The 12,584-nt window shown below is 48.2% G+C and overlaps 1 long non-coding RNA gene and 1 pseudogene across 1 annotated transcript in view; one reads left to right on the forward strand and one right to left on the reverse strand.

The window, feature by feature from the left end:
* Positions 1-12,584, forward strand: part of LOC137641430 (uncharacterized) — a 40,609-nt gene that overhangs the window by 18,198 nt on the left and 9,827 nt on the right. The gene's annotated exons all lie outside the window — the stretch shown is intronic.
* LOC137640394 (uncharacterized) lies at positions 406-2,343 on the reverse strand (annotated as a pseudogene).

The raw sequence follows: 12,584 nt of genomic DNA on the forward strand, positions 1-12,584 counted from the left end.
TCTTGCTATCGGAACGTGATAGTAAGCATCTGTAAGATCTATAGAGGTGGTGACGGCCCCACGGGGAAGTAAGGTCCGCACTTGAGAGACGGTTAGCATATGGAACTTGTAGCATTGAATGTAAGAATTCAGATGAGACAGGTCCAAGATTACTCTTCGCTTGTCTGAGTCTTTCTTTGGTACGCTGAACAAGCGACCTTGAAATTTCAAATGCTTTACCTCTCTTATTGCATTCTTTTGTAGAAGATCTTTTGCATACAGTACTAATTCTTCCGTTGGATGTTGATGAAAACTGGTTGGTGGAGGGGGCCCTTCTATCCAACTCCACCCCAGACCTTTGGAAATTATGCTGAAAGCCCAATTGCTGAATATCCAACGGTTCCGAAAGAGTTACAACCTTCCCCCTACCTGAGGATCCTCAATGGTTCGCAGTGGATTTACCTTCCCGGGATCCACGGAATCCCCTGCCTCTAGAGTAGACTCTTCCGCTGTCTCTGTTGCGAAAGGTCCCTCTCGCCCTACTGCCTCTGGCATGTTTACTGTAACCCTGGAACACGCCTTGTGTCTCAAAGGTAGGGTTAAAGGCTGGGGAAGTCGCAAAGGAGGTAGACGCTACTTGAGATTGAGGGACCAACACTTATTGCTGTTGGGGTTGTGCCTTCGAAGTGGCAGGTCGGCATCCTTGTGGTACCGGGATCGTCTGGACCACTTGTTGGGTTTGCTGACTCTGAAACGACTGAAAAGTCCTTGGTCACTTCCTGCCTCTAGTTTGACTGCTGGATGGTTCAAACTTACATTTGGGGATCAGTCCCCACCGAACCTTGAGGCTCTGGTTAACTCTCGCAGCCTCACTAAGGACATTATTTACCATGTCCTCCGGGAACAAGTCAGGACCCCAGATTGGGGCTTTGATGAGCTTGTTAGGCTCATGCCTGTTAGAGGCTTCGGCCAAGACGTGTTTCCGGCACCTACGTCTGGCTAAAATAAAATCATATGCGTCCGAAAGCAGAGTCTGAAGCAACGACTTCGTCAGTATCTTGAAAAGTGGTTCCTCTTCGTAAACCAAGGAAGACATTTCCGCCATTGTGGCTGAGTTAATGGACCCACTCAGCCTCATGAGGGCATCGAACTCGAGCCTTATCAGGGAATCCGGGAGTCTGGGTAGTCGCTCGCTGAATTGCGTAGACGCACAATCAGCGTTCAACTTTCCTGCCGTAAACGTGGCTGGGGCGTCAGTCCAGCAATCGTAATCCCCCGGAAAGAGGAGGGAAGTCAGATCCGTTTCACGTAATTGTGGTAACGGTTTGTCGTCGTTTACGGCTTGTAAAGCAAGATCCATCATTTTCGTGGTGCAAGACGTTGGAGTTTGCCCCTCTACCACGAACATAGTGTAGGAGCTCTTATGAGGTGTTAACATGGTGTTAACACACTCCCACTCATTTAAGGTCCGGACCCAGGCGGACTGTGCTTGCTCTTTAGGGTAAATCACAGTCTCCTTCGGAACTTTATCTAATCTTATCAGCGCTTTTTCCGTCAAGCGCGCAAACCCGGGAAGGGGAACTGAAGACCCGGCGGGTAGAATTCGAAATCCTCTACCGGCCGAGTGCCACATCCCTCAATGGTTAACATGCCATCCTTAAAGGGGGCATGTAAAGCCAATCGCCAGGGATTGCTCTTAACGAATTCCGGAAGTTTAGAGGCGTCCGGGATGATATATTGCTGCTGTTGGGGCCTTCCGGAACGCAGGAGATTCTCCATAAGGTTTTGTAGTCTCTGATTGAAGGTTCCAACTAGGGAACCGATTTGGGACTGCACTAAGCTGCCCATTTGCTCCATCAACTGGCTCGAAAAGGCCGCCGGATCAAAGGATACTTCCGGGGTCTTAGCTTTCGAGCCGCTCTTCGCTCTCGACCCAAGGGAGGAGGAAGAGGCTACTGCTGAGTCCCTGGATATCCTAGTGGATGAAGACTTGGCTGGTTTGGGCAGCCTGGAAGACCTAGGAGTCTTAGGTAAAGTCTTTTTGATCTGTTTTACTTTAGGGACTACTGGGAGTGGCCTGACCCCAGCCACATGCTTCCCAGTAAACCCTTGGAAAGAAGAAATTGAAGAAGAAGATAAAGACGGGCTAAGAATAGGAATCTTAGACCGTGCACCTCCTGCCTCACTTACCTCCCTACCTTGTTCCGTCTCGTCTAAAGCCATGGGCTCCAGATCCAGGTTCATGGCCGCAACGTCTTCCAACACCGTCTCCCCAAGCCCCTCCTGGTCCTCCGGCAAGAGCAAAGCCTCCACGATCCTGGCGATGATGGGCTCCGCCACTTCTTTGGGGACCGCCGCCGACATCTTGGCGTTAGGATAGATGAGGTTACATATCTCCTCCGAAAGAACGTAAGGTTGCTTGGCTTTGACGTTCCGGGCGAACCCACCGACCCAGATCTTGAGGGTCGACAGGGCGGAACTCTTGGCAGTCTGAGGGCTCTGAAAGAGAATATTCCGTTACTAATATTCCCGGTCATCCTGTCGTGTAAAATGTGTATATATATATATATATATATATATATATATATATATATATATATATATATATATATATATATATATATATACGTATATATACGTATACGTATATATACGTATACGTATATATACGTATACGTATACATATACGTATACGTATATATACGTATATATACGTATACGTATATATACGTATACGTATATATACGTATACGTATACATATACGTATACGTATATATACGTATACGTATACATATACGTATACGTATACATATACGTATACGTATACATATACGTATACGTATACGTATACGTATACGTATACGTATACGTATACGTATACGTATACGTATACATATGATAAATTTTGCACATTTTTACGTGTTTTTCATATTCAAATAAGCCATATATATTTTTGATATATTAATGTCTGGATTCTCTTAACGACCTCGGGATCAGAGCCCCAGGCGAAATCACACAAAGACAAGAGCTTGGCTCCGGCCGGGAATCGAACCCTGGTCGGCAAGCTTATATAGACAGTGACTAACCCATTCGGCCGAATGGGTTAGTCACTGTCTATATAAGCTTGCCGACCAGGGTTCGATTCCCGGCCGGAGCCAAGCTCTTGTCTTTGTGTGATTTCGCCTGGGGCTCTGATCCCGAGGTCGTTAAGAGAATCCAGACATTAATACTGTATATCAAAAATACAGTATATATGGCTTATTTGGATATATATATATATATATATATATATATATATATATATATATATATATATATATATATATATATATATATATATATATATATATACAAAAATAATCAGTTTAAACCCGGTCGGATTATATTTAAAAGGTGGGAGTTTTGACGAAGGAAAAAATCTATTTCAGATTATATTCAGAATAATAAATTATGATACTGGTCGACGGGAAAACCTACCGAATCAGAGGTCAGTGTGGAGACCAACCCGTAGCAAACCTCACAGTTGTCCGGGTGCCACACCAGAAGGTCATCGACTTGCACCGCACACGGGGCATGGGACCGGCAGACCTCATGCCCACATGCCTGCTGCAGAACAGCCGCACAGGCCGTCATCTGGCAACGGACCACCTGTAATAAAAATGATACATGAGTATCCCAAAGGGACCACCGGAGGCTCCGGGATCTTAAAGCTGACCGGAGCATACTTATGTATTTAAAATTAAACTAATTGATACTAATTATACCAATTATACCCATTTATGATCATTCATTGGTATTATGTTGTCGTATCGGAGGATGTACCATCCCGTCAGAGCCGGGGATGTATAAAGATAACAATTGTTGATAAATAACATTTCTCCCGTTGGCTCCAGGGAGCTGAGTTAAAACCAAAGGGTCTAACATGCCTCCTAGCGTAGGAGAGTCCGAAAAAGGGGAGGAAGTGGGGGGGAGGGGTTCAATGTCCCCCGCCAACCCCGGGTACCTTTAACGAACAGCGACAACAAAAGACAACTATAACATTATAAAGCTAAAAATATAAAACATAAGGAGAGTCTTCCGTGATTACTTCAGCTAAACGTAGTATAGCCTACAGAAACAGTAGGTTAACTCAACATAAAAATAATGAACATAATGAAAAAAATCACGTCTGAAGAATACCTCAAACGCAACTCGTAAGCTTCCCGGCCACCCGATGGCCAATCGAAGCGGCCGGGGAAGAGCACGGTTATGACAACCCGTAGTATGCGAATGTACTCGACCAAGAACCCAACAGCTGTTCTCCGCTTAATCTCTATAGAGTGAGTCATGAGGTATCCCTGGAGGGGGATGAGGGAGGCATACTCCAACTAGATGGGTAGCCAGCAGGAACAATATTTTAGGAGCAATAACATTGAAATAAATATTTCCTATATATCTATAAACACTTAAACAAAACAAGAGAAAGAGAAATTGAATAGAATAGTGTGCCCGAGTGTACCCTCAAGCATGGTACAGAGGCTATGGCACTACCCAAGACTAGAGAACAATGGTTTGAATTTGGAGTGTCTTTCTCCTACAAGAGCTGCTTACCATAGCTAAAGAGTTTCTTCTATCCTTACCAGGAGTAAAGTAGCCACTGAACAATTACAGTGCAGTAGTCGACCTCTTGGGTGAGGAAGAATTGTTTGGTAATCTCAATGTTGTTAAGTGTACGAGGACAGAAGAGAATACTTAAAGAATAGGCCAGACTATTCAGTGTATGTGTAGGCAAAGGGAAAGTAAACCGTAACCAGAGAGAAGGATCCAATGTAGTACTGTTTGGCTAGTCAAAGAACCCCATAACTCTCTAGTGGTAATATACAGGTGGCTCGTGCTGGTGCCCTGGTCAACCTACTACTTACTGTCTCCTTGGTCCTCCATTTTGGCAAGAGGTAAATGCTATGCCATGCACATTTACCACGTAAGTGAGTATTTTGGCGTTTCATCAGTTATCTAATTATTCACATGGCTCAATTTCTTTGCTTCGCTATGACTCGCTTCTCTTAAAATTTAACCTCTCTCCTTGATTTTCTGTTTTGGCAAGTAATACATACTTCAATAAGGGAGTTAGCCACATGGGTAAGTATTTTGGCATTGCAGTGCTTCAATAATGTAATTAATCACTTACCTCTAGTCAGCACAATGTCTGTTCGACACTTTTGATATTTTGTCCTTCGGTACTGTCTGTGTGCAAGACTGATCCTTTATAGTTGAGGCTGCTCTTCTAGGAACATCTGGAACCTAGATATAGTACAGTACTATACTTTGTTTGTCCATTACCCCTTATGATCCCATTGAATTTATTAGTTTTAAAGACTTTGTTTAAAATCCTTTTCCTTGCATCCCTTGCTAGGGCTTGAAGTTAAGTACAAGCATTATCATACCATGTTGGCTTCATTTCTAATCAACCAGTTTTATTACTCTTGTTAAAATTTAGAGCATAAACTATCTACAAAACTAGAGGTTTGCACAAGAAGGCACCTGAATGAGATCCCCCTGTATGAGCACTGAAGGCTCATTTGAATAGAATCTTAACACTCTAGAAACAGAGTAAGGAATCTTTTCCTCTTTTTCTATAGTAAGATTTGGTTAAGTTTGTGTCAGAGAATACTATGTCAGTCTTACTACGGAAGTTCACAGGTGAAGCAGAGTTTTATTGATTGAACTTCCACCTTCGCTAAAGGAGAAAGCTCATGATCAAAGCGGTTGCTGCAACTCTCAAAGAACCTTTCCCATGAAAATGTAAATGCATCTCAGTGAAGATGCAATTTTGTATTTTATGCCTTTCATTTGAAAATAGTTCAAACTGTTTATAATTCATGCCTTACTTTAGGTCCCTTAATCACTTCCGAAGACATATTAGCCTAGCTTTAACAGAAGGTAGACCAACTTTCTCTTTTTCCTTATGCTCTTTTATTTTATCTGGCATTGAGTTTTTTTGGGAAAGTAAGAGTACATGTATACATTGCTGTGTACTGTATAAGAGTATTTACATTTATATGGTTAGGTATTACAGTTTGTTGATGGCATCCTTTTCTTGCACAGCAATATCTTGAAGCACAAGAATTATTAGTTACTGATGTAGCATGGCAAAGGCATGTTCTCTACTGAGTGCCCCTCTAGTTATTGTATTGGTTTCTAAGAGCCAACTTACTATTAACAAATATTCAAACTAGTAATTTCTCCCTGGAAAAGTCGCTTCCCTCAACCCTGTGACATAGCCATTTATAGTTATGGTGCCCACTTCCTATGAATCTTCCACATTTGTAAATTATAGATATTGTCCAGAATGCAAAGAATTAGCTCCTGTCAACAAAAGTAGTTTGGTCAAAATTTTTACTATGCAGTGTGTGTATGTAGCCCTTTTGTCAGAGCAGCATATGTTAGATTTCTTACATTTAGCTGAAAATAGTGAAAATAGGGAAGCTAACTAAAGAGAAAAGAAAGTATTTGTTCATGATCGGTTTCCTGGATTTAGGTCAGGTTAAGGGGTTGGGTATTTAAAATGTAGAAGTGTTTGGTCCTGATGACTCAAAAGAGAGCATGGATCTGAGTTTAATGGTTTGTTAGACAAAAGGTTTGGGAATATTGAAATATTCTTCAATCCCCTATAAGAAAACCAACATTGCATAAGCTTAAGCTTATTCCTCCTTTAGAGTCTCCTGTCATGTTTCTGCTGATGTTCACTCTTTGAAGCAGGTCTTGCCAGCTAGCTACCTATTCAGAACATGTACCCATTTCAGAAAAGTCTTGTCAGTGTTAACGACTTGAAAAGAAGGAAAGCTCATTTTCTCATCCTCTCTAGATGAGGAATGTAGAACTTTATATTCAAAAGAACTTGGAAATGACCAAAGAGTTTATTATGTTAACTGTTTCCGTCAAACTCGGTACACCAACAGGTTCCATCTGATTTTAAAGTCTTCAGTCACTATAGAATACCCAAAGAAAAGTTTAATAATATCTCGTTAGTCCTTGAAGACATTTTTTTATTTCCATAAAGGAATTAGTATATTCTCGGTGATTATAGTATGAAAGTTGGATGTTTAAAGCTCCTTAAACAGTGTAACAACTGTGACGGGTGTAGAGCCAACTTATTGTTGTACCACCTTATGTGCAATTACATGCTATTAAGGGTGTGGAATCTACAAGTGATACATCATGTCATGTAGCATTTTACCATCCACAGGAACTTCCTAAACTTATATTTCAGTTAATTTTCCTCTTTAATTCATAGGTAATGAACTACCTGACTAATCATAATAGTTTTTTCAAGAATTTTTCATATATTCAGAAGAGAAAATTCAGGAAACTTCTGGTTAGCTTAGGATTAAGAATCTGGAGTTCTATCCATATAGTAAGAAACTGACACATCTCAGTCTAAAGTTTCCACTGTAATGTCTTCTCCATTTAAGTTTGTCATTGTAAGTTTCCTTCAGAAGTGAGAACTAGAGTTGGAGTGGTTTTCTAAAAGGGTATAGGCCTTAAAACCTATGGTTTCCATTTGGTCAGTACCATTCTCTTAAACCCTTAAAGATAGTGTTTATAATGCCAATGATTTTCTAACTTTGAAAGTATATTATTATTGAATAATTCCTAAATTTACTTAGCAAGGCTTTCTTTAGTGGTGTTTACTCCCAAATTTTGATGGGAAAAATATCTTCTGTGCAGTATATTCTGGCTGAGATGGATGTAGTTTAATTCTAATTTGTTCTGTAACCGAAATACAAACCACGCTATTTACATTGGGTTTACCTTTTAGCGTAGATGAAATGACGAGCCAATAGTTTTTAACGAGGGTTAATTACCCCCGCGCTAGTTAGCGGGAGGTAGGGGAAGGGTAGCTGGCTACCCCTCCCCCCCCACACACTGGTGATTTGCTTCACTTCACTTTTGGCTCCGGCGATGAACAGACGTGTCTGTCCATCGTCCTCGTTGCCAGCCTTTAATCTTTTTTCTGCTTTTTCTCTACAGCGTGTGTGTGTGTTAGAAGTTGACCACCTTTATTATTGCTATGCGTACGTGCCCTTTGCCCGCAGTGTCGAGGCTGACGGTGTGATCAGGAAAATGTGTAGTGAGTGCAGGGAGTGGTCTGCCTCCCAGTGGGAGAGGTTTGGCCGCCGGCGTAAGAAGAAGTCCAAGAGAGACCGTTCTCCTTCCGGGGTTGCCTTGAAGGAGGAAGGTTCTCGGGACTCTTCTTTCGCCGCCCAAACCTCCTCCGAAGCTCCCCCTCGTTCGGCTCCTAAGGAGAGTCGGCCGAGTGGTAGCGCAGGCCCAAGTTCTGTTTCCCGACCTTGGGTGGGGGGAGAGGGCGTCGCCTCCCATAGCGGGGCGGTTCCCCCTCCTCCTCCGGGGGAGGTTATTGATGAATCACTGTCTAATGATGATCTTTTACAGATTTGGGCTTCCCTGGGGCTTAAGGGCTTGCCCTCCAGGGTTGCCCTGATTGACCTTGTCCAGTTGGGGGCCGCCGTTAAGCAGTCGCCGGTGATAGCAGAAGTAGACCCTCTGTCTATCGTCGACGTCGTGGTGGCAGAGGCCTCCGACGGGGCGGGGCAATCCTCTGCAGCTGCAGTTGGGGATGTTGGTGCGGACGGCTCTCCTCCCCCTTCCGTACATCCTTCGAAGGGGGAAGGGAGTCCTACGGGCTCGTCTGCTGTCCAGCTTCCCTCTGAAGGGGAGTGCCTTGACTGAGACTCCCCTTTGGAGGACTGATGGTCCTGATGATCTTCCTCGTGGCTGCCTTCGCCGTAAGGCTCACCGTCTGCTGCGTCACAAGGGCCTCCCATCCCCTTATAAGGGTGTTAAGAGGCGCCTTTTTGGATCTTCTTCCTCCGAAGGGGACTCTCCTCGTCGTATACAGCCTACAGCTCCAGCTTCTTTAGACCTCTCTGGGGATCGGTCTCCTACTCCTGCTAGAACTTCACCTTCTGGGGACCTCGTCACCCGACGGGCAACGGTCCCTTCGGGGCAAAGGGATTCTTCCCTTACACGTGCAGTGTTAGCGCACAGGCGCTCTCCTGCTCGTCAGCGCTCTCCTGCTCGTCAATGCTCTCCTGCTCGTCAGCGCTCGCCTGTTCGCCGGCGCGCTCCTGATGTTCGCCCTCCTTCTCGCCAGCGCTCTCCTGAGGACATCCTTCAACCTGTTGTTCCTGAAGAGCGCTCAGCGCTCCAGCGTTCCCCTGCTCGCCCTTTTGTAGTGTTAGCACACGGGCGCTCTCCTGCTCGTCAGCGCTCTTCTGATCGTCAGCGCTCTCCTGTTCGTCAGCGCTCTTCTGAGGATCATCGCCCTCTTGCTCGCCAGCGCTCCCCTGTGGTCTCTGAATATCCTGCAGTCCCTGTTGGGCGCCCTGCGCGCCATCAGTCTCCTGAGCGCTCTCGCGATCCTCAGCTTGTTCCTGCACAACATCGCCCGCTTTCTCCAGCGCGTGTTTCTAAAGCACATGTTCGCCCACGCGCCTACGCGCTTCCTGTTCCTGTTCGTGAACGCGCCGCGCCGACTGTTCCTTCACAGGATTTCACGTGTCGCCCTCTTGCTCACCAGCGATCACCAGCTCGCCAGCGTTCACAGGCGATTCTACAATCGCCTGCTCGTCAGCGATCACCTGAACATCGGCGATCTCCGGATCGCCCGTGTGACTTATCGCCTGCGCGCATGCGGTCTCCAACGCGCCGTCGCCCAGAGATTCTGGAAGGACATGGTTCGCCCTCGCGCGATCGTTCGCCTGCGCGACCTTCGCGCTATCGCTCGCCAACGCGTCACCATGCGCCAACGCGCCATCGCTCGCCTGCGCACCACCGATCGCCTGCTCGCAATCGCTCTCCCTCGCGCTCCAGGTCTCCTGACCAACGTCGCCAGCGATCTTCAGAACGTTCTCACTCGCCCACGCGGCAACGCGTTCCCTCGCCATCGCGCCAACGCATTCGTTCACTGGCTCGCCCACGCGCTCGTTCGCCTGTATGCCCTCGCGCCCACTCGCCTGCGCGCCCGCGGGATCACTCGCCTGCACGCCCGCGGGATCACTCGCCTGCACGCCCGCGGGATCACTCGCCTGCGCGCCCGCGGGATCACTCGCCTGCGCGCCCGCGGGATCACTCGCCTGCACGCCCGCGGGATCACTCGCCTGCACGCCCGCGGGATCACTCGCCTGCGCGCCCGCGGGATCACTCGCCTGCGCGCCCGCGCGACCACCATTCGCGCCGATTTTCACAGCCAGTGATAGCAGCAGGAACGCGTGTTCCCAGACAGCGCTCTGGATCGCCTCCATCTAAACGCAGGACTGTTGTGTAGGACAGGGAAGACACTTCAGAGAGGTCAGTGCGTCTTCTTCCCCCTTTTCTTTTCAGGCAGGTCCAGTGGTGTCCACTCCGAAGGATCGCCCGATCCCTTTTCCTCCAGCGAGGATTTCGGACTCTGTGTCCGTGGAACAACAGACTTGGTTTGGTCCTCTGATGCGGGCGTTAGTGAGGGTAATGAAACCAGCACTCGCCAATCAGGGCAACAAACCAACGGCTGCCTCACCTACGCTGAAGAGAAAGAGAGGAGTGGACTTTGTGGTGACTTCCCCGAGGGAGAAGTTGGTTCCTAAGAGGTCTGTCGGGAAGGCCCCTTCTCCTGCTCGAGCGTTTTCTCCTTCTCCCGTGGACGAGGCTTTTCCGTCCTCGGGTGAGTCCAGTGAAGCGATAGTCTTCCCCTCAGCACCAAGGGGGGAGCCTTCTCTTCATGGAGGAGAATAGTCTCGTGCGGAAGGGGCTCTTCGAACCTCTTTGTTGGGATCCTGTATCCCTCCCAGGAGGGAACCCAAGGACTCCAAGACCATCCCGAAATCATCTTCGAGGATTCGCCAGGAACCCGCGGCTCGCCGGGGGAACGTCCACGCTTCACCCCAGGAAGAGATTCCGGGGACAGGAGACTTAGCTGCCAGCCTGCAAGGAGGAGATCAGCAGGAATCTGAACATGCCTTCTGGCAGGTCCTGAGCCTGATGAGGCAACTCAACGGGTTCATGGACCCCGTGATCGCCCCCCGAGAAGGCAAGGACACAGTCTTGGACGAAGTGTTCGACGTTCGGAAAGCCCCTAAGTCCAGTGTGGCTCTGCCCTGGTCTCGGGGTCTGAAGAGTGCCAGAGCCATGGCCAACGCCCAGCTCACGATTCTTGCCTCCTCCAGTCGTTCCTCTGCCAGGAACAAACTCATCCCTCCTCCTCGTCTCCAGCAGAGGAGGTATTTTGAGATCTTGGGTGAGTCCAGTCTCGCTCTTCCTCTCCATCACTCCGTGGAGGAGCTGGCGAAGGGAGTGCCCCTTGAGAAGCTCTCTGCCCGGCAGGTGTCGTTCTCGGCGTCGGAGATCCTGAGCCATGAGAAGGTCGTGAAGTGCGCCATGCAGGCCACTTCGTGGTTGGATTTTTGGCTAGGAACTCTGGGCATCCTATTGCGCTCCGAGGACTTGTCTAAGGAGACCAATAGGAAGGCCCTGGAGACCTTCTTACTCTCGGGCACCCGCTCCATCGAGTTCTTGGCGCACCAGGTCACCACCCTGTGGGCCAACTCAGTGTTGAAGCGGCGCGATGCGGTGACCGAGAGATTTCATCCGAAGGTCCCCGCTGTGGATGTGTGTAGGCTCAGACATGCTTCCCTTCTTGGGGAGAATCTGTTCGAGCCACAGGACATGGAGCGAACGGCTGAGAGGTGGAGGAAATCTAGCACGGACTCCCTCCTCCATTGGGCCCTTACAGCTCGGCCCTATAAGCCTCCAGCTCCGCCGCAACAGCAGCAGCAGCCTCGTAAGGCTCCGAAGCAGGCACCGGCAGTTAAGAAAGTGGTGTCTAAGCCCCAGCCCTTTCCAGCCAAGGTCAAGAGGGGCGGCAAGTCCTCCAGGGGAGGCAAGACTCCTAGGGGTAGCGGCCGCGGCTGCAAATCCTAGGGGTGGCAGTCCCCCTGCGTGTCCACCTGTGGGGGGATGCCTTCAGCGTTGCGTCCGCAGGTGGCAGCAACACGGGGCCGATGCTTGGATGTTTTCAGTGATCGGCCAAGGCTATCGCGTCCCATTCACAACGTCTCAACCTCCCCTGACAGCGAATCCAGTGTCGTTGAGCTCCTATGCCACGGGGTCGGCAAAGGGGCTGGCCCTTCGGGCCGAAGTCGAGACCATGCTCAAGAAGGGTGCTCTCCAGGAGGTCGTCGACGGCTCCCCAGGCTTCTTCAGTCGACTCTTTCTTTTAAAGAAGGCGTCTGGAGGCTGGAGACCTGTCATCGACCTCTCGGCTCTGAACGGGTTTGTCAAGCAAACCCGGTTCAGCATGGAGACAGCGGACACGGTCAGACTTGCGGTGAGACCACAAGACTTGTGCACACTGGATCTAAAGGACCGCGAACTTCCAGATCCCAATCCATCCGTCTTCCAGGAAGTACCTAAGATTCTGCCTAGACGACAAGATCTACCAGTTAAGGTGCTGTGTTTCGGTCTCTCCACAGCTCCTCAGGTGTTCACTAGAGTGTTCACCCTGATTTCATCTTGGGCGCACAGGAACGGCATTCGTCTCCTTCGTTATCTGGACAATTGGCTGATT

This window comes from Palaemon carinicauda, chromosome 5 (assembly GCF_036898095.1).
Source record: "Palaemon carinicauda isolate YSFRI2023 chromosome 5, ASM3689809v2, whole genome shotgun sequence".
Classification (NCBI taxonomy): domain Eukaryota; kingdom Metazoa; phylum Arthropoda; class Malacostraca; order Decapoda; family Palaemonidae; genus Palaemon; species Palaemon carinicauda.